The sequence below is a fragment of the Callorhinus ursinus genome, unplaced genomic scaffold (assembly GCF_003265705.2).
Source record: "Callorhinus ursinus isolate GAN/ISIS: 27379988/994484 unplaced genomic scaffold, GSC_fseal_2.0 scaffold4, whole genome shotgun sequence".
NCBI classification, from domain to species: domain Eukaryota; kingdom Metazoa; phylum Chordata; class Mammalia; order Carnivora; family Otariidae; genus Callorhinus; species Callorhinus ursinus.
Genome location: NW_027397066.1, coordinates 20,359,925 through 20,378,005, shown reverse-complemented (window position 1 = coordinate 20,378,005; position 18,081 = coordinate 20,359,925). Strand labels below are relative to the sequence as shown.

The window sequence follows — 18,081 nt, the reverse complement described above, 5'->3', positions numbered from 1 at the left end:
TCTGTGGGCAGGCAGGCCAGGCGTGGAGGAATATCTGTCTGAGGAGTCACACAGGGCCAGCCAGGCGGGAAGCTTTCTTGCCCTGGGTGCCAGAAACTCTGCTGCTCCAAAGCCCGGCAGCTCCTCCTCGATGAGGCCCCCTCAGCAGGGAAACGAGTGGGAGGTGTCCCCAGTTTGGGAGAGCAGGGCGAGGACAGGAAGGGACGCCGGTCTCACTCCAAACCTACGAGCAGCTCAAGAGTCGCTCAGCCTTCCAGGGGAGGGAAGAGGCAGGATGCACGATGGGGAAGAAGTAAAGCTGTCTCCGCCGGAAGTTCAAAGCTCTTCTGTGAATCTGATGAGGATTAGGTAAACGTAGGGTGTCGTCGATGTGTTCAGAGCATTTAGCTCTTGCCTGAGCAGGGAATGTTCCAAAGGCAAAGGGAGATGATCCATAAATAAGAGGAACCAGCCATGCTCTAACTACCTCTGCTGTTTCCCTCCATGGTGCAAGCCACCAGCTCAGGAGGTGATGCCACGGTGGTGGGCATGCAGGCTTCCGAGTCAGCCAGCCTGAGCCTGAACCCCACCTTGCCACTTGCTGGCTGCATTGTAAGAGCTAAGTGCCTACAAATCACTTAGTACAGTGCATGACACATAAAAAGGGCTCCATGAATGTTATGCCTTTACTAAGTAGATTCTTTAGTAAGTAGCTACCAGAGCATAGGCGATTAATTTAACTAAGTGATTTAATTAACTAGAGGCAAAACAGCTCTTCTTGAATTACTAACCCTGGAACCCACCTCCCTAGCTTTGCTGGATTGCAGCCATGCCCATAATAATTTGGCAGGGAGGGATATTGCAGAATCATAAAGGGACCTTCTCAGTCGACAATGTGTTTAGACGCCTACAGCTGAGATATGGAGAGGGGAGAAAGGGTACAATTGTCTGAAATTACTCAGAGGTAATTTAGAGGTCTGCAGGTTAGGGATTACATTTAAGCCACAGACCCCCAGCGAGAGGATTAAATCCAGTAGGAGGAAATTGCAGGGAATAGACTTCTTCCAGGGTGAGGAAGGACTTTTGTATCTCAGAGCTTCCCCCATCCAAAAAATGGGCTATTTCTGGAATGAGCTCCCCATCAATAGGTAGGCACCCCTAGGGTGGATGAGCCCCATGGCATGAGCCCTTGAGTCCTACGTCAGTGTAGCCTTTTACAGGTTCATAGGCACATTTGAGCTATCAAGGGATTTTGTTATCCTTATTTCTTTTTTACAGATGAAGAAACTGAGGCTTAGACAGCATTTATCCCTTGCCCAGTGGCCCATAGAGGGGAGGTGGCACCACCGGGTGGGACCTCTGAGGCTTTAGCTCCAGCTTTAGCACTCAGGTCACTCAGCCAAACCTCAGCGATGATGGGTATCCACCAATTCCGACGCATCATCGAAGGGACTTGAGAACTTTTTAAAAACCAGATTCCTGGGGCGTCTGGGTGGCTCAGTGGGTTAGGTGTCCAACTCTTGATTTCAGCTTTGGTTATGATCTCAGGATCATGAGATGGAGCCCCGCATCTGGCTCCGAGCTCATGGGGAGTCTGCTTCTCTCCCTCTCCCTCTGCCCCTCCCCCCACTCGTGCTCTCTCTTGCTCTCTCTCTCTCTCTCTCTCTCTCAAATAAATAAATAAATACATACATCTTATAAAAAAATCCTGAGCATCATCTCAGGTCTACTGGATCCAGATCTTCGGAGATAATTTTTATTTTTTAATTTTTCCCTAATTGGAATGATAAACACTCAACTCTGGATGAGGTTACCTTTGGGTTGAGGGAGAGGGAGAGCCAATTAGGAGTCATCATGCAGGGACTTCAGCTGTACTGGGCAAGTTTGGTTTTTTAAGCTAGGTGAAATGTACAATGATACGGTTACATTGTCTTGTGTGAACTAAGCTACCACAAAAAGTTTAATGCTCCCCCATGACCCCGTAAGCAGCCAGGCATGGAATCCACTAGATGGTCCCTGGGGCCCTTTTCAACTCTAAAATTATCTGACCTAAATCAGCTGGAATTTGGGATAATTTCTGCAGGTCCATGGAGATCTCTTATCAGTAACTAGGCCCAGTTCCCACTAGGTCTACTAGTCACCGTTGTTCCTGGAACACCCACCAACCACTTCCCTGGACAGAGTCAAAGGTTTCGCTGGGCCTCCCCCCATGCCAGTCATTCAACCAGTCCTGATGAAGCCAGCCACTCTGAGGATTTCCAGGGTCCTCGGTCCCCTGGCTGCCGGAGCTCTCTAGTTTGGCCAAGTGTGAAGAAGAGAAGCTGCCAGGAGCAGGAGACTCAGTGTGAGCATGCTACCAACCTGTGCTTAGGCAGTTCTGTTTTAATCAGCTGTTATCACATTTGATTAAATCGATGGCTGGTTTCACAGCACAGACTAGCAGGTAGCTGTTCCCATGGGCTTGAAGCTCCCTGGCTTTAAGCTGGGTAGGAGTTGCTTACGCCTAGGGAGGCACAGACAAAGCACAGAGCAAAGCCCAGGCACGGCTCCATCCTGAGTAATGATTAGGCAGGACTGGCCGGGCCGCCAAGGACTCACCAACCCCACGTTCAGCCTGACCTGACTACTGTTTATAAGCAGAGAAGCCAGGAGATTTGGGTAGAAATGAGAGAGCATATAATCCACATGTGGGGAAATCCACCCACAGTCCTCCACGCTTTATGAGGTACCTCAAGAATCATGGTATGTTCTTGTCATTGCTGATGCCAGTCGTCTCCCGAGTGGAGGTGAATGTGCCGCAGGGTTCACAAGATAATCTGGGAATGTCAAGGTTTCGACATATTAGACCTTCTATTGCTATTTTTTCATCTAAATTTAAATTTTCTTTTTTTTCTATTTTCTTTGTATTTTATAATATACTGATTTTATTACACAATAGTCCTATTAATACACAATGTTACTGAGTTTCTTATTCCATACCAATCTTCTTTTTTTTTTTTAAGATTTATTTACTTATTTGCGAGAGAGAGAGTGAAAGAGAGAGAGCACATGCACGGAAGGGCAGAGGGAGTGGGAGAGAAGCAGACTCCCCACTGAGCACCAAGCTGATGTGATGTGGGGCTCCATCTCCCAACCCTGAGATCATGACCTGAGCCAAAACCACAAGTTGGACGCTTGGGGTGCCTGGGTGACTCAGTCAGGTAAACATCTGCCGTCGGTTCAGGTCATGATCCCAGGGTCCTGGGATTGAGACCCACATGGGGGTCCCTGGCAGAGAGCCTGCTTCTCCCTCTCCTATTCCCCCTGCTTGTGCTCTCTCTCTCTCTCTCTCAAATAAAATAAAATAAAATAAAATAAAATAAAATAAGAGTTGGATGCTTAACTGACTGAGCCACCTAGGCCCCCAATGCCAGGCAATATTCTAAAATCTTACACACATCATTTCATTTAACCTAGACGACAACCCTATGAGGTAGTATTATTATTTATACTTTTCAGGCACAGAAAAGTCAAGTGAACCTTCCAATATCACCCAGCTGACATGTGGGAGAGCTGGGATTTGAACCCCACAGTCTGGCTACAGAGTTTATATTTATCACTACCAGCTTATTCTGCTCTCATATACAAATATAATTTTAAACAAACATACAGTGGGGTTGCGTGCTCAAGTTTTTGTTTTGTTTTTAACTAAAGGTGTTCAATTTAAAAAAATAAAAAATAAGAATAAATAAAATAAAACTCACCTTTGAGGAAAGTTGGCAAGCTCAGATAACAAAGTAAACTGCTTCTGTGTGAGCCCTTGGGCACAGAGGCTAATTGTCAGCCCCTTCCAAGCCTTGGGTGCCCCTGCGAGCTCAGAGGCCAGACCTGTGGCTTCCAAGACCAGTCACAGGCACGCCTTCACAATTTTTGCTTTGTTTTCGAGCACTTTTGGCTAGCTCATATTTTTCTTTAAATCATTTTTTAAAACTTAAAAAAAATGAATTTTTGAAATAAACACCGTATCACCACTGCAAAGCATTCCCTGCAGAGACGCCACCATCTCATTGTAAAGTATTATAGAAGTTCTACCCCTAAAGGTCTTGTTTTTATAAAGACAGTAATAGCTAATATTTTATAGTGTCAGGTGCTTTATAGTGCCACGTACTGTTCTAGCTGTTGGAAATGTACTGAGCGTACAACAGCCCTACCAGGCAGGGACTCGTGTTATGCCCATTTTACAAATGAGGGACAGGGATTTCCAGCCACGTGTGCAAGCTGACGCAAGGACTGAGGCAGAGGTAGGGTTTGAACACAGGCAGCCTGGTGGTAAGATCAGTGGAGCCGCCCACTACATCCACAGTGATGGCGTCTAGAGTGCTTGGCATATCAAGGGCGAGGGCTGGGAGAGAGCACCCTCCTACCCTCAGCTTAGTGAGGAAGCATCTGGAAACCTGAAACTTGGCCTCCATGGACTGGCCTAAGCCTCTCTGGTCAAGTTAGGGAAGGCACTGCTCTCTCTTCCTCCAGCAGCGTGGCCAAAAGGGGGCCTAGACGCCCCTCTAACACCAGGACCAGCCTGGTGCCATAAGAACTGCCAATAAGAATGCTGGTCTGGGCCAGTTTAGAAGGGGTCCTCCCAAGATGGCGGCCTTCAGCCAGCAAGACCCAGGTGGTAAGAGGCAGTGGCTGGAACCACTGGAGGTAGAAACTGAGGCTGGGTGGGGAGCAGCAAGGCGCAGAAGAAGCACTTCCTGTCACCCCAAGTTGTTGGGGGGCAGGCCTTGCACAGGAATCCTGGAGAACCCACAAAAGAAAGCCAGCTTCAAAAATCTCCCATGTCTGGAGAGCACAGGGTCAGATTATTCCAGCACCAGCCGAGTAAGACCTCTCCACCCCTTAGCTCTCTTCCCTCACAGAAGCAAGGCTTACAGGGAGAGAAGCTGGCCACCACAACCACCTCCTTGGCCGGAGGCATGAAGACAGGGAGAAATGCCATGCTTGTGTCCTCATTCACAGGACAGGGGAAGGAAAATCCTACAAGACATTTTTAAAGGGACTTTCATGATTACATCCAAAGAGTCCTGCCTGTTCCATTTCTAAGAATCTTTTCTGAGCTGTGTCCTTTGGGGTTGGGGGGAAGGAGCTTGGAAATCCAACCATGTGACCAGGCTCATGGGAACTGCAGTATTTCCCAGTAAACTGAACGTGTGTCTTCGTCTCCTAGTCCCTCTATGTTATGCTATTCCCGATGTGGGCACACGCAGGACCACACGACAGATGGACTAAGAAGGTGCCCCAGAAACAATCAGTATATTAGAGATGTATTACCCAAGCTGAATTTCTTTCTTAATTTTTGGATTAAGTATAAATAGAATATCTAATATTTCCTTCCTGGTTCCCAATGTAACACCTGTGAACTTCATTTTGAAAATTCAGTGGGGAACTATTACAGGTTTTAAAGCAAGAGAGAAATGTAATAAAATCTGTGCTTTAGGAAGTTGAACTTGACCTTGTTGTGGCAGGAGACTAGGAGTAAGAAGGCACAGGAGGCTTTACTCGAGAGAGAAAGGGATCGTGGCTGAGAGGAACAAGGTTTGCTAAATCCCCAATTCAGCTCTTGGTGGGGGGTATGCTTATTAGCAAGCAGTCAGCCTTTCTAAATATGATGACTGCCCCTCTCACAACAACCTAGGACAGCCCACATCTATCAGTCAGAAAAGAAGTGAGCCAAAGCAGGGAGGGGACTCAAGAAGGAAACGGAAGAGCAGGTCAAGCCAGTCAGGCAGAGCCCTGGATTGTCCCACCCGCGGTACAATCAGATGAGTTCCAGAGGGCTCACCCTAACTCTGCTCTTCCTGTCAGGAGTAAATGCAAAAGGGGCAGAGGGTGGGCATGCATGGCAGGACCAAAGGGAGGCAACCACGCCCAGCTCTCCCTAGTTCACCCCCTGAGCCAAGGGCTGATAATAAGGGCACCCCAGGAAACTCAAAAGCCAAAGAAGAAAGTTGTATTTGTCCCCCAAGAGCTCATGAGCAGGCATGTCATGGAATCATGGCCCATTGTCCATCCTCACCTCAGGACCCTCTCCACTGCCAGAAGCAAGCTACCCAGACAAGATACCCAAAAGCAAACAAATCAAAACCACCAAGAATAAGTCAAGTGACTCTAAGGGGTGAGAAATCATGCTAGCTCCTGAGGATAGAAGTGGCAGAGGAGGCCAGAGTCAGGCTAGGTCTGGGTTCAAATCCCAACTTATTTCTGAGCCATGAGGTTTAAGCAAAATACTTAAAATGTCACATCCTCAATTTCTTCATCTGTCAAATGGGTAGGTCACTTCTACTTCAGAGACTCAATTTGAAGGTTACATGAGATGACATAAATGAAAGTGTCCCCCACAAGGTCTCACACACAGTAGATTCCCAAGGTTGTAAGTATTATCCAGTATCCATAATACATCAAGTATTTTCTCTTCATCTGACACTTGTCTTCACATTTTGCTTGTTTATTTATTCATCATGCAAAATTTTTAAATGTTTGTACACTAAAAGCTGTCAATTTTTTCTGCTGCGGTTTTGGGGTTTTATGTCTTGCTTTAAAACATGCTTCCCAAAAAACAAACAAACGAAGAAACCAACAACAACAACAAAAAATGCTTCCCAAATCCATATATCCTTATTATGAAATTATTCTTCTATGTTTTCTTCAAGTACTTTTTAGATTGTGTGTGTGTGTGTGTGTGTGTATTTGTTTTTGGGATGTGTTATAAAATAGTGATCTGACTTTATTTTTTCCATATAGAGTGCCAATTATCCCAATATCATTAGTCAAATAGCTCATCCATTTCCCCCGGACTTCAATTACATTTTATTTATATAGAGAGATCTCCATTCATGTCTAAATGCATTGCTGGATTCTCCATTCATGTCCAATGATCTATTTTATCATCCCTGTAAAAATACCACAATATTATAATTACAATAACTTTGAAGAAGCTTTTGATATATCTAGAATAAGTTCTCCATCCCTTATTATTTTTCTTTTCCTTTTATTCACTAGAATTCTTCTGCATGTTCTCTTCTTGATGAATTTTAGAATCTATTGAGTTCCATGAAAAATTGCATTGGCTTTTTTATTGAGATGACAGTGAGTTTCTATATTATTTATAGAAAACTAGTTCATTTACAACATGGAATATCCTCATCCTGGAGCATAAGATGTCTATTTATTAAAAAGTCCTTTTGTGTCCTTGTACATTCTTCAGATTCATTCCTTGGCTTTTTGTTTTGGTTTGGTTTGGATATTTTTATGCATGAGATTTTTTCATGGCATTTTATGATTGCTTATTGGTGGTATATGGAAAAATCTATTAATATTTTAACACTGGTGTTATATCTAGCACTCATATTAAACTCATTAGTTTTAATAGACTTTTTAAATTTTATTACCTTGGATTCTCAGCAAGTAATCATATCATTTGTAAATAATGGCAGTTTTGTCTCTTCTGTTGAAATGTTTACATTTTTTTTCTGAGAAACTATCTTCCTCTGGCTGGATTTTAGAATGCTGAACAGATGTGGTACTAGTGGGCATTCTTTTTCTTTTTTTTTTTTAAGATTTTATTTATTTATTTGACACACACAGAGAGAGAGAGAAAGCGAGAGAGCATAAGCAGGGGGAGTGGCAGAGGGAGAGGGAAAAGCAGACTCCCCCACTGAGCAGGGAGCCTGATCCTAGGACCCGGGACCTGAGCCAAAGGCAGACATTTAAACGACTGAGCCACCCAGGCGCCCCAACTGGTGGGCATTCTTATCTTATTCCTGACTTTAACAGGAATGCTTGCAGTTTTTCACTATTAATGTGATGTTTGATATAGACTTTTAGAAGATATCCTTTATAAAGTTAAGGTGAATTTTTTCATTTCCAAACTTGCTAAGACTTTTAATCAGGTATTGGTCTTAAATTTAAAACCCTTTTGGTCAGCTTCATTGAAGTATAATTGACATGCAGGAATTGTATCTACTTAAGATATAAATATGTATATTTATAATATATATAATTTTATAATATATATAATTTTACAATATATATAAAATATATTTTTTATAGTGAAATGATCACCACAGTCAAGCTTATTCACATATCCATCACCTCACATAGGTAGCCATTTTCTCTCTCTGTGTGTTGAGAACACTTAAGTTCTACCCTCTCAGAAAACTTGAGTAACATAGTATGACAGTAATACAATATTGTTAACTGTGGTAACCATGCTGTACATTAGGTCTCCAGCGCTCATCCATCTTGTATAACTGAAACTCTATACCTTAGATGTTAAATACTTTTCAACATTTATTCAGATGATCATGAAGTTTTTCTCCATAAATGTATTCCTGGAAAGGATTTCTTAATACATTTCCTGATGTTGAACCATCCTTGAAGATTTGGAATCAACTCTACTGGCTTTTTACTGATTGAATTTGTTAGTGTGATGTTTAGGATATTTGCATCTTGGCTCATCAATATATTGGTCTATAGTTTCTCTGTCCTTTTTTCTTTTATGCTATCATCATCTCATTTCATTACATTATCAAGTAATACTAGCCAAGTCAAGTGAGTTGGGAAGTTGCCCATCATTCTCTGTGTTCTGGAATAATTTACATAATGTTTGGAATAGCTTACAGGTTTTATATAACTTGATTCTAAAATACTCTAGACCTAGTATCTTTTTCTCAGGCTGAAGGGAGAAGGGTGGGGATGAGATAAATTTTCCAATATTTAAATTTCTTCTAGGATTATTCAACTATTCAGGTTTTCCATTTTTTCACAAGTCAATTTTTTTAACCTTCCTGGAAAATCACCTATTTCCTCTTTAAAAAAAAAAAAAAACAGGTTTGTGGAAATAATATTCATATACCATATAATTCACACATTTCATGTGTAGCATTTAGTGGTTTTTGAATATTCACAGAGTTGTGAAACCATTGCCACAATCCATTTTAGAACATTTCCCTCATCCCAAAAAGAAATCCGTACCCACTAGTAGTCACTTTCCATTTCCCCTCCACTTCCCCCACCGCCAGCCCTAGGCAGCCACTAATCTACTACAAAAATATATCATCTGCAAATAGAAATCATTTGACTTCTTCCTTTTCAATCCAGATGCCTTTTATTTCATCTTCTTTCCTAACTGCCCTGGCCTGAACCTCCTGTGCCATGTTGAATAGAAGTAGCAAGAGAGGACATCTTTGTCTTGTTTCTGATCTTAGGGGGAGAGCGTTCAGTCTTTCACCATTAAGCGTATCAGTTATGGGTCTTTCATAGCTGCTCTTTATCAGGTGGAGGAAGTTCCCTTCTATTCCTAGTTTTGTGAGTGTTTTTATCATGCAAGGGTGTTGGATTTTGCCAAAAATTTTTTCCGCATCTATTGAGATGATCATGTGATTTTTTTTCTTTCATTCTACTAATAGTATATTACGTTGATTGCTTGTCACGTGTTGAGCTAGCATTGCATTCCTGGAATAAATCCCAGTTGGTCATGGGGTATCAACCTTTTTGTATGTTGCTGGAATTCAGTTTGCTAGTATGGTGTTGAGAATTTTTATATCTGTGTCCATAAGAGATATTGGTCTATAGTTGTCTTCTTTTGTGATGTCTTTGTCTGTTTTTGGTATTGGGATAATGCTGGCCTCAGAATGAGTTGAGAAGTTCCCTTCCACTTATTTTTTTTTTTTTGGAAGAGTTTGTGAAGAATTGGTATTAATTATCCTTGATATATCTGGTAGAGTTCATTAGTGAAACTACATGAACCTGGGCTTTTGTTTGGGGACGTTTTTACATTACTAATTCAGTATATTTACTTGTTATAGGTGTATTCAGATTTTCTACTCTTGAGTCAGTTGCAGTAGTTTGTGTCTTCTAAGAATTTATTCATTTCACCTAAATTATCTGCTGTGTTGACATACAGTTTTCACCAATTCCTCTTGATTTTCATTTGTTAGGATTGAGTTTTTCAAAGTGACTCTCAGTTTTCAAACTATTTTTTAAAATTTTAAAATCCTTTCTATTGAAAAGATTTGTATCCTTTAATTCATTTTTATATCTGGAACCATTCCACCCTCTTTTATGTGTTGCAATTTTTTATGTTTTCTTATTGTTTCTTTTCTTTTTCTATTTATATTTTTCCTTTGGTCTGGTGGGATCAGTTTTATGTCTACTCCCCCCCCCCCCCCCCCCCGAGCCCCCGCATGCTTCTGGTTAGGAACTTACAAATCCTATATCTACCCTGTTAATGGCTACGCTTACTTTTTTTTTTTTTAAGATTTTATTTATTTATTTGACAGAGAGAGACACAGCGAGAGAGGGAACACAGGCAGGGGGAGAGGGAGAAGCAGGCCTCCTGCAGAGCAGGCAGCCCGATGCGGGGCTCGATCCCAGGACCCCAGGTTCATGACCTGAGCCGAAGGCAGACGCTTAACGACTGAGCCACCCAGGCACCCCACCCTTAGATTTTTAATACCCAATTTTCCATAACTACCTAAAAATGAGCATTATCTCTCACTTTGAATAGGATAGCAAACTTCACAGTTTCACGCCCCCTCTCACCTCTGCTCACATTGTAGTCATTTCCCATCAGATCTGGATTGTTACTTCTTCCTCTTCTTTTTTTTTTTTTTTTACATTATGCCTCTCATTTAGATTTAACACTAACTTTACACATTTCTTGGCTTTGCACTGGTCCTCATAACCTTCATCTTCTTGTTTCCTGTATTTATTTTTTATGTTCCTGGAATATAGCCCCAAGTAGTCTTTTCCCAGAGACTCTGAGGATGCCAAGTTTTCTGTCCTTACATGTCCCAAAATATCTACTTTGCCTTTCTAAATGAACTGAGTTCAACACTACTGGTTCTCCCAGAAGACATCTGCTACCTTCTGAAGCTGTCTGGGCAGGAGGCTAAGAAGACAAATAGAAAGCCTCAGGAAGTAAAAGCAGGGTTTGGCAATCTCACAGTGGTGCCAGGGCAAGTAGAAGATTCAAGACCTACTAAAGGGGCACCAGGGTGGCTCAGTCGTTGGGCGTCTGCCTTCTGCTCAGGTCATGATCCCGGGGTCCTGGGATCGAGCCCCGCATCGGGCTCCCTGCTTCACAGGAAGCCTGCTTCTCCCTCCCCCACTCCCCCTGCTTGTGTTCCCTCTCTCACTGTCTCTCTCTGTCAAATAAATAAAATCTTAAAAAAAAAAAAAAAGACCTGCTAAAAGAGAGGATCCCTGCTCAATCCCCCAGATTCACAGCTTGGATCCCTGCAGAGATCTATCCTAACAGTGGAAAGAAATAGAGCTATTTCTTAGAAGCTTGTCAAAACTGCGACCTAACCCAAAGTCGGCCCAGTCTCTGCCCGTCTTAAGATGATCAACGCCCACTCCCCCTGACCAGCTAACAAAAGGATTACTCCCTCTGGAGGAAGACGACATCGTTTGTAGTCTCAACATTTTGTCATACAGTATGTTCGTTGTTCATTCAAAAATTACCAGACACACTAAGAGACAAGGGCAAAAATTAAGAGGAGAAAAAAAGTAGAAATAGACCTACAAATGAATGTTTTCTTTTTAAATAGCAAAAAGCAATGGATAAAACAGATGAAGAATGTTTCACCAGATAATCACAATCTACAAAAAAAGAATCAAATCAAAACACAAGGACTGAAAAATAACGGTAAGTGGACATTTAAAATTTGCTAGGTAAGTTTAAGAGCAGATTTAGACCCAGAAAGGATAGATCAGTGAATTTAAAGAAAATAGAAAATATCTAGACTAAAGACAGAGAGAAAAAAGAATGAAAAATACAGAAAAGCGTGTAAAAGACAAATGAGACACGGTGAAAAAGAGCATTTATGTAATTGGAGACTGGAAGAGAGAAAAGGGCAGAAGCAATATCTTAAAAGATAACAGACAAGAATTTTCTGATGAACCTGATGAAATATATTATAACTCAGATTCAAGAAGGTCACTAAATCCAATCATGATGAAAACAAAGAAAACCACACTGAGGCATATCATAGTCAAACTGCTGAAAGAGAGAAAGAGAAAAGCTTGAAAGTAAAGAGGACCTTCAATGGAACAACATTATGACTCAGAGGTGATTTTCAACAGAAACAATAAAACTCAGAGGACAAGGTGCAAAAAGAAAATTACTGTCCACCTAGAATGGTATGCGCCGTGAAATTATTTTTCAAAACTAAACTAAAGTACCCTTCAAAGACAAGCAAAACGGAGACTTCTTAGCCGGCAGAACGGCGCTGAAAGACATCCTGAAGGATGTTCTTCTGCTAAAAGGAAAATTATTCCCAAGAGAAATACAGAAGTACAGAAAGGGAAGGAAAACTTAAAAAAGGGTAAATTTAAATGAATATTGACTTACAAAACAACAATAAATATGCATACACCTTTGAGTCAGCCATCCTACTTCTAGAAATTTCTTCTAGGGTGTACATATGCTCCACTCCCAACCCAGATCCCTTGTCTGTTCTCTGTGCCCACCTCTATGTCAGGAGGGTGACGACTCTGGTCACCTAGGTCCCATGCCACCTGGCCTCTGTAGTTGGGTTTGGCTAATGGGGGGCACTGGCAAGACACTGCAGGGCAGGAAGAGAGTGATGGAGCCACACTGTCCTTTGATGCTGTGTTTCTGGAAGTGTACAGCTCCTGCCTGCCCAGTAGCCCTTCCTTGGTGCTCCCACTCTCTGGAGGCTCCAAGGCCCCTTTTTTCCCCTTTGGGCCTGGGGGTGGTAAGAGCTTCCTGATGCTGTCAGTCCCTGGGTGCCTCAACATCCACTGATATTCCCTTTTTTTTTTTTTTAAGAATTTATTTATTTATTTGAGAGAGAGCGCGCACGCGCGCATGAGCTGGGGGAGGGGCAGAGGGAGAGGGAGAAGCAGACTCCCCGCTGAGCAGGGAACCCCGGGGCGGGGGGGGGGGGGCCTCCATCCCAGGACCCTGGGATCATGACCTGAACCAAAGGCAGACGCTTAACCGACTGAGCCACCCAGGCACCCCTCCACTGATATTCCCTTCACCCTGCCCATACCTCTGCCAGGAAGTCCCTTTCAGAGTGCGAGACTTCTTAGTTGCAGTGCTGTTTCCTTCCAGAACTCTGACTGATGCAGATTCCAATTTCATTGATTTCATCGAAGTGCTGTTTGAAACAAAAACACTGGAAACAGCGAATATCCAGCTGGGAAACTGGATATATAAATGACGGTCCTCGTACAATGGAATACCATTCCACACTTTAAAAGAATAAAGTAGCTTAATAGGAACTTCTGGGGAGTGTTCTTCAAGACTTACTAAGTGGGAAAAAAAAAAAAGCAAGAAAAGAGTTTGTATCATAAATTCTCACTTATATAACAAAAAGTGTTTATGTATGTGTGCAAATATGAGTATCTCTGCAAGAATATACAAAAAGGCAGCATTATTAGTTGACTTTTTTTTGCACCCTTTGAATTTTTGTTTTACCATGTGGATGTACCCCTTTTTCAAAAATCCTTTCAAACATCTTGTAAAGAAGAACATTCTTTACTGGAGTCAAACCACCTTCAAATCACTTGTCGAATCAGCTTTCTCTCCCTTTCTCGCCTGGTTTCACTCTCTTGAAAATACACCATCAGCCAAACCAAACCTCTACTTCAGCCTCTCACTTGAGGGGTACCTCCAAAGCACTTGAATAAATCAAAGGAAGCAGAACACTCAGAGGATGCAGATTTCAACAACCTCTGCTGGATTTCTTCGTTCACTTCCCTCATTTTTCCTTTCTGAAGTATAATTGACATATAACGTGATGTTTGCTTCAGGTGTACAACATGTAACTTTCCTCTTTATTAGTGGAGATAAGACCTGGAGATTGATAAATGTTCTCAAGGGGACATTAGGACCGGAACTGACTGTTTACATTCCTCTACCTACCCAATCCTGCCCTTGAGGGAGTGTCACTTAACCTGTCACCAGCTGCTTCCGGTTCGGGTAAGTTTCCCGTCACCTCTTAGCGTCAATGAATGTTGTTACACAGCAGATTAAGCTCCGTCCAAAACAGCCAAGGGGCTATCAAGCAGTTCCCCCGCCACCCGCCACTGCCCCATCGCAAATGGCATGAAGACTAAAGCTGATGGTTTCAGCGCTGTCGTTATCCATGAAAAAGAACCAGGGCGCTTCTGAGAGTGCGACATCTTTGTTTAAGGTGGACTGTGGACCTCACAACTGATCACGGTTCCTTCCTTGCCGTGGCTTGTCAAGCAGCTCAGACAGGCATTGGCTTCCCGCTTTGAAAATGTTAGTGAGCCCGGGGACACCCGCGTCTGCCTACTGATTCTCAGTGCTTCAGTAGCCTATTCAATTCTCTTTTTCCTCTAGGTCTGATTTATCTCTGTCTTCTTGAATCATTCTTTGTGTATATATTTCTAATGCCACGTCAAACGCTTTTTAGAATGAAGTACGTTTAATCCATACATGAAAATGGGCGCTGATTGACCATATTGCCCAGCTGATTCCCACAGTCAGTGGGAAAGACCGCAAGCTTGTTTTATTTACATATTTAAAATCAATAAATATGTGTTGAGCACCTACTGTATACCAGGCACTGGTCTGACCCCAAGTCTACAGTAAAGAATGAAACGAAAGCCCTGCCTTGTGGAACTTCCGTTATAGTGGGGGAAATGGACAATAAACACGAATATATACTCATGTTTTCTGCCCTGGTCTTTCCTGGGTGAACACAATACACTTCAATAACTGGTCTTTGATTAGGCTTTGATTAGGTCAAAGTTCATAGTTTTCAGCTTAGCACTTAAGGTCCTATAAGGTCCGGCTCCTGCTTGCCTCCCTCTGAATGCTCAGCTCCCCAAACATGCCCACCTCCCTGTCTCTGCTCATGCCTCTCCTCTGTCAGATTTCGGGATCCAATACAAGCCTCACCTCCTCCGGACAGACTTCAGGTGTGCCCCAAGCAGAATTAATCTGGCTCTCTTTTGAAGTCCTAGAACCTTGTTCAGATAACTATTACAGCACTACAAATATCACCTAGTGGTCAGTCATGTAGATACATAAACATGCAATGTGTGTCTGTTATGTGTTTCTAGAAGGTCTTGCATGTAGCGGGCACTCAATAAATTGTGACTAAATTAATCATTAAAAATTAATAACTTTGCAACTCACATATATTGTCTCTTTTCATCCTCACATTAACCCTAGGAAATAGTAAAAGCAATAATGTTTCCTTTTGCTGGTTAAGGAAACTAAGATGCAGATAGGCTAAGGGATTCGTGGCTAATAAATGGAGCCCTGGTCTAGAAATCTGACTCTACTCTTTGGACCACACAAGCTGGCTCCTCTTAAGCAAAAACAGTGCCGAGAGGCAGCAGCTACAAATCACAAAAGAATTCCAAACACTGCGCCAAATAACAACGTGAAGTTAACGACACGTGGTTCAACTAGACTGGTCTTAAAACGAACCAACACACGAGCAAAGAAGCCTGCTGCCATGTACACACTGAAATCAGTTGTATGTTAGGAGCCTATACCCACGGGAAGTAAACCAGGATGAGAAAATTTCTTGGACCATCATGTCACAGGGACAGGATCAAAGACCTGTCGACTAGAGAAATATGCCGGACTCAGAGTAGGAAGCCCAACTGCCGTGGTTTGCCCGGGACTGCAGACTTTCAGTGTTAAAACCAAACCCTCCCGGGCAAACTGGGACAAGCTGGTCATCTACGAAGAAGACAGTTGTTTCTGGAAAAAAAATAAGGTTCGTCTTGGAAAGTGTGCTTTAGAATTCCTCCCTAAAGATTGCCTTCCAAACCAGGAGATGATCCAGGCAAGAAAAATAGCCTTGTTACTTTTGTGACACCTTGTCTTTGAACAAAAATGGCATGACTTCAATGAAATCGCAACGACCTTCATGTCTTTTCAAAACCTTTTCCCTTTAAAGGAAAAAATTTTCCACCAATAATGATATCTGAAAGAAGGTACCAAGAACCAGGAAGGCAATCCCCAAAAAGATGCTCCAGAGTATTTGGAGTATCCCCAAGGATGTCAAAGTGGCCCTTCCAAATGGCTCAGTCAGTTGAATGCCTTACTCTGGATTATTTGTTTATTAAAGCAAACAAACAAAATGTTTCATTAACTTACAGCCGATCCTCATAAATATTTAGTAGATATGAAAAGACCTTTCAGTTACATTCAATTATTAAAGCAATAAGCAAAGATGGCATCCTGCCAGAGGCCTGGGGACTGCTGGTGTCCTGTGATTGCCAGCATTTTATTTTATTTTATTTTTTAAAATTTATATTATTTATTTGACAGAGAGAGACACAGCGAGAGCAGGAACACAAGCAGGGGGAGAGGGAGAAGCAGGCTTCCCGCCGAGCAGGGAGCTCAACTCGGGGCTCAAATCCAGAACCCTGGGATCACGACCTGAGCCAAAAGCAGACGCTTAATGACTGAGCCCCCCAGACACCCCAAATGCCAGCATTTTAATATGCACAAGCGCCCATTTCCAGTTGAGAAAGATCAGAGCTCCTACCTGTGACATTGTTAAGAAGAGCTATGGCCAGATTCATTCATCATGACTGGTTTCTCTGACCACAGTCAAAATCAATGGGTTGTATGTCTTTACAAGTGAAGTAATCGATCTTGATTAAAGCCATGAGTCACAGGTACGTGAATATGTTTGAGGCAGTTGCATGTCCGTCGGCATGCTTGGCTTTCACAGGTCTTGCATTGCGAAGCAGGGACTCTTGGATTTGGGCAACACTTTCAGGTACTGAAACCTGTTATTAATGCCAGAGATCTGAAGTCAATGAATGACCGTGGCTTCCTAGAGCAGCCTTTGTTCATTCAAATGCTAATTTATCTCCCAGGATACTGGAGAAGTCCACGTTTGGTTTTGGGGTGTAAACTCTAGGCAGAGCCACAGCAAGCCAAAGAAATAAATAGAGGGAAGCTCCTCTGAGGAGCCTCCAAGTAGACAAGCCCCTGTGATTCACCTTCCAATTCTAAGATTACCTATTTATTGAGTGCTTGCTGTGTGCCAGGCACGAGTCTAAGAGTTTAACATTTAGTGCATTATTTACTCTCTGTAACAACCCAACAAAGGGGATTGGTTTTTAGCCCCAGTTTTAGCAAGGAGAGAGCTGGAGGTCAGGCAGCTCGCCCAAGGGAAATGAATTCAAGGCCACGCTCAGACTCTGCACGCAAAGGTCTGGCTCTCGGGGTATGCATCTGCTTTTCCCTTTTCAGAGACTGTAGTCAGTCCTTCACCTCTCGTCTCTGGAGTCTGGACCACCTTCTGCCCTGCGTTAATGGCTCCCCTAGCTTTCCCTTGGTACGTCTTCCTGCTGGTGTATCCAGGCACCTTCAACTCAACATGGCCCACAATGAACACATCCTCCTCTCCCCCAGACCTAAGGCTCCCTTTGTCCCAGGCATCTGGTGTCGTGCTGTATAATTCCCCATCACCCACCCTGAACCCTGCAGTGGTTGGCTGTCTTCTCTCCATTCCGAGTGATGCTCTGTCGCATGGACACTGCCTCAATTGTGGCATCATTCTGATCCACCCTTCCTTCTCCCTGTACCCCTGCCCTCCTCAGCCGCCCTGATCCCCGCTCACAACAATGGCCTGCCAGCAATGGCCCCAGCCCCCCTGGGTCCTCACTCCACCTCAGCCTGTATGCCTTGGCCTGACTAATCTTTCCAAAAGGGGACTCTGCTGGGGGAGAGACCCAAAACCAGTCTTGTGGTTGACAAAGTACTCCAGCTCATGGGACCACAACAGCCAGTGAAAGCTTCTCCATCGAAGCCTGGTGTCAGATGAGATCCCAAACTCCTTCCTCGGCCAATAGTACGCTGCCTTCTGCTCCAAAAAATTCCATGCGTTTCCACTGTGTACAGAATTAGAGAGAAGCTGGGTGCCTGGGGGTCTCAGTTGGTTAAGCGGCTGCCTTCAGCTCAGGTCATGATCCTGGAGTCCCGGGATCGAGTCCCGCATCGGGCTCCCTGCTCAGCAGGGAGCCTGCTTCTCCCTCTGACCCTCTTCCCTCTCGTGCTCTCTATCTCTCATTCTCTCTCTCTCAAAA

The 18,081-nt window shown here is 43.3% G+C and overlaps 1 long non-coding RNA gene across 2 annotated transcripts; it reads right to left on the bottom strand.

The window, feature by feature from the left end:
- Nucleotides 1–284: 284 nt before the first annotated feature.
- On the bottom strand, nucleotides 285–17,459 carry LOC112835452 (uncharacterized). 2 transcript variants are annotated; one of them, XR_012377696.1, is made up of 4 exons: nucleotides 17,410–17,459; nucleotides 16,530–16,776; nucleotides 2,709–2,795; nucleotides 285–394 (listed from the first exon to the last, which is right to left on the bottom strand). It is a non-coding gene; the product is annotated as an uncharacterized lncRNA (long non-coding RNA). The 2 variants fall into 2 exon arrangements; XR_003211236.2 differs by having other exon boundaries at nucleotides 17,267–17,452.
- Between the last annotated feature and the right edge of the window lie 622 nt (nucleotides 17,460–18,081).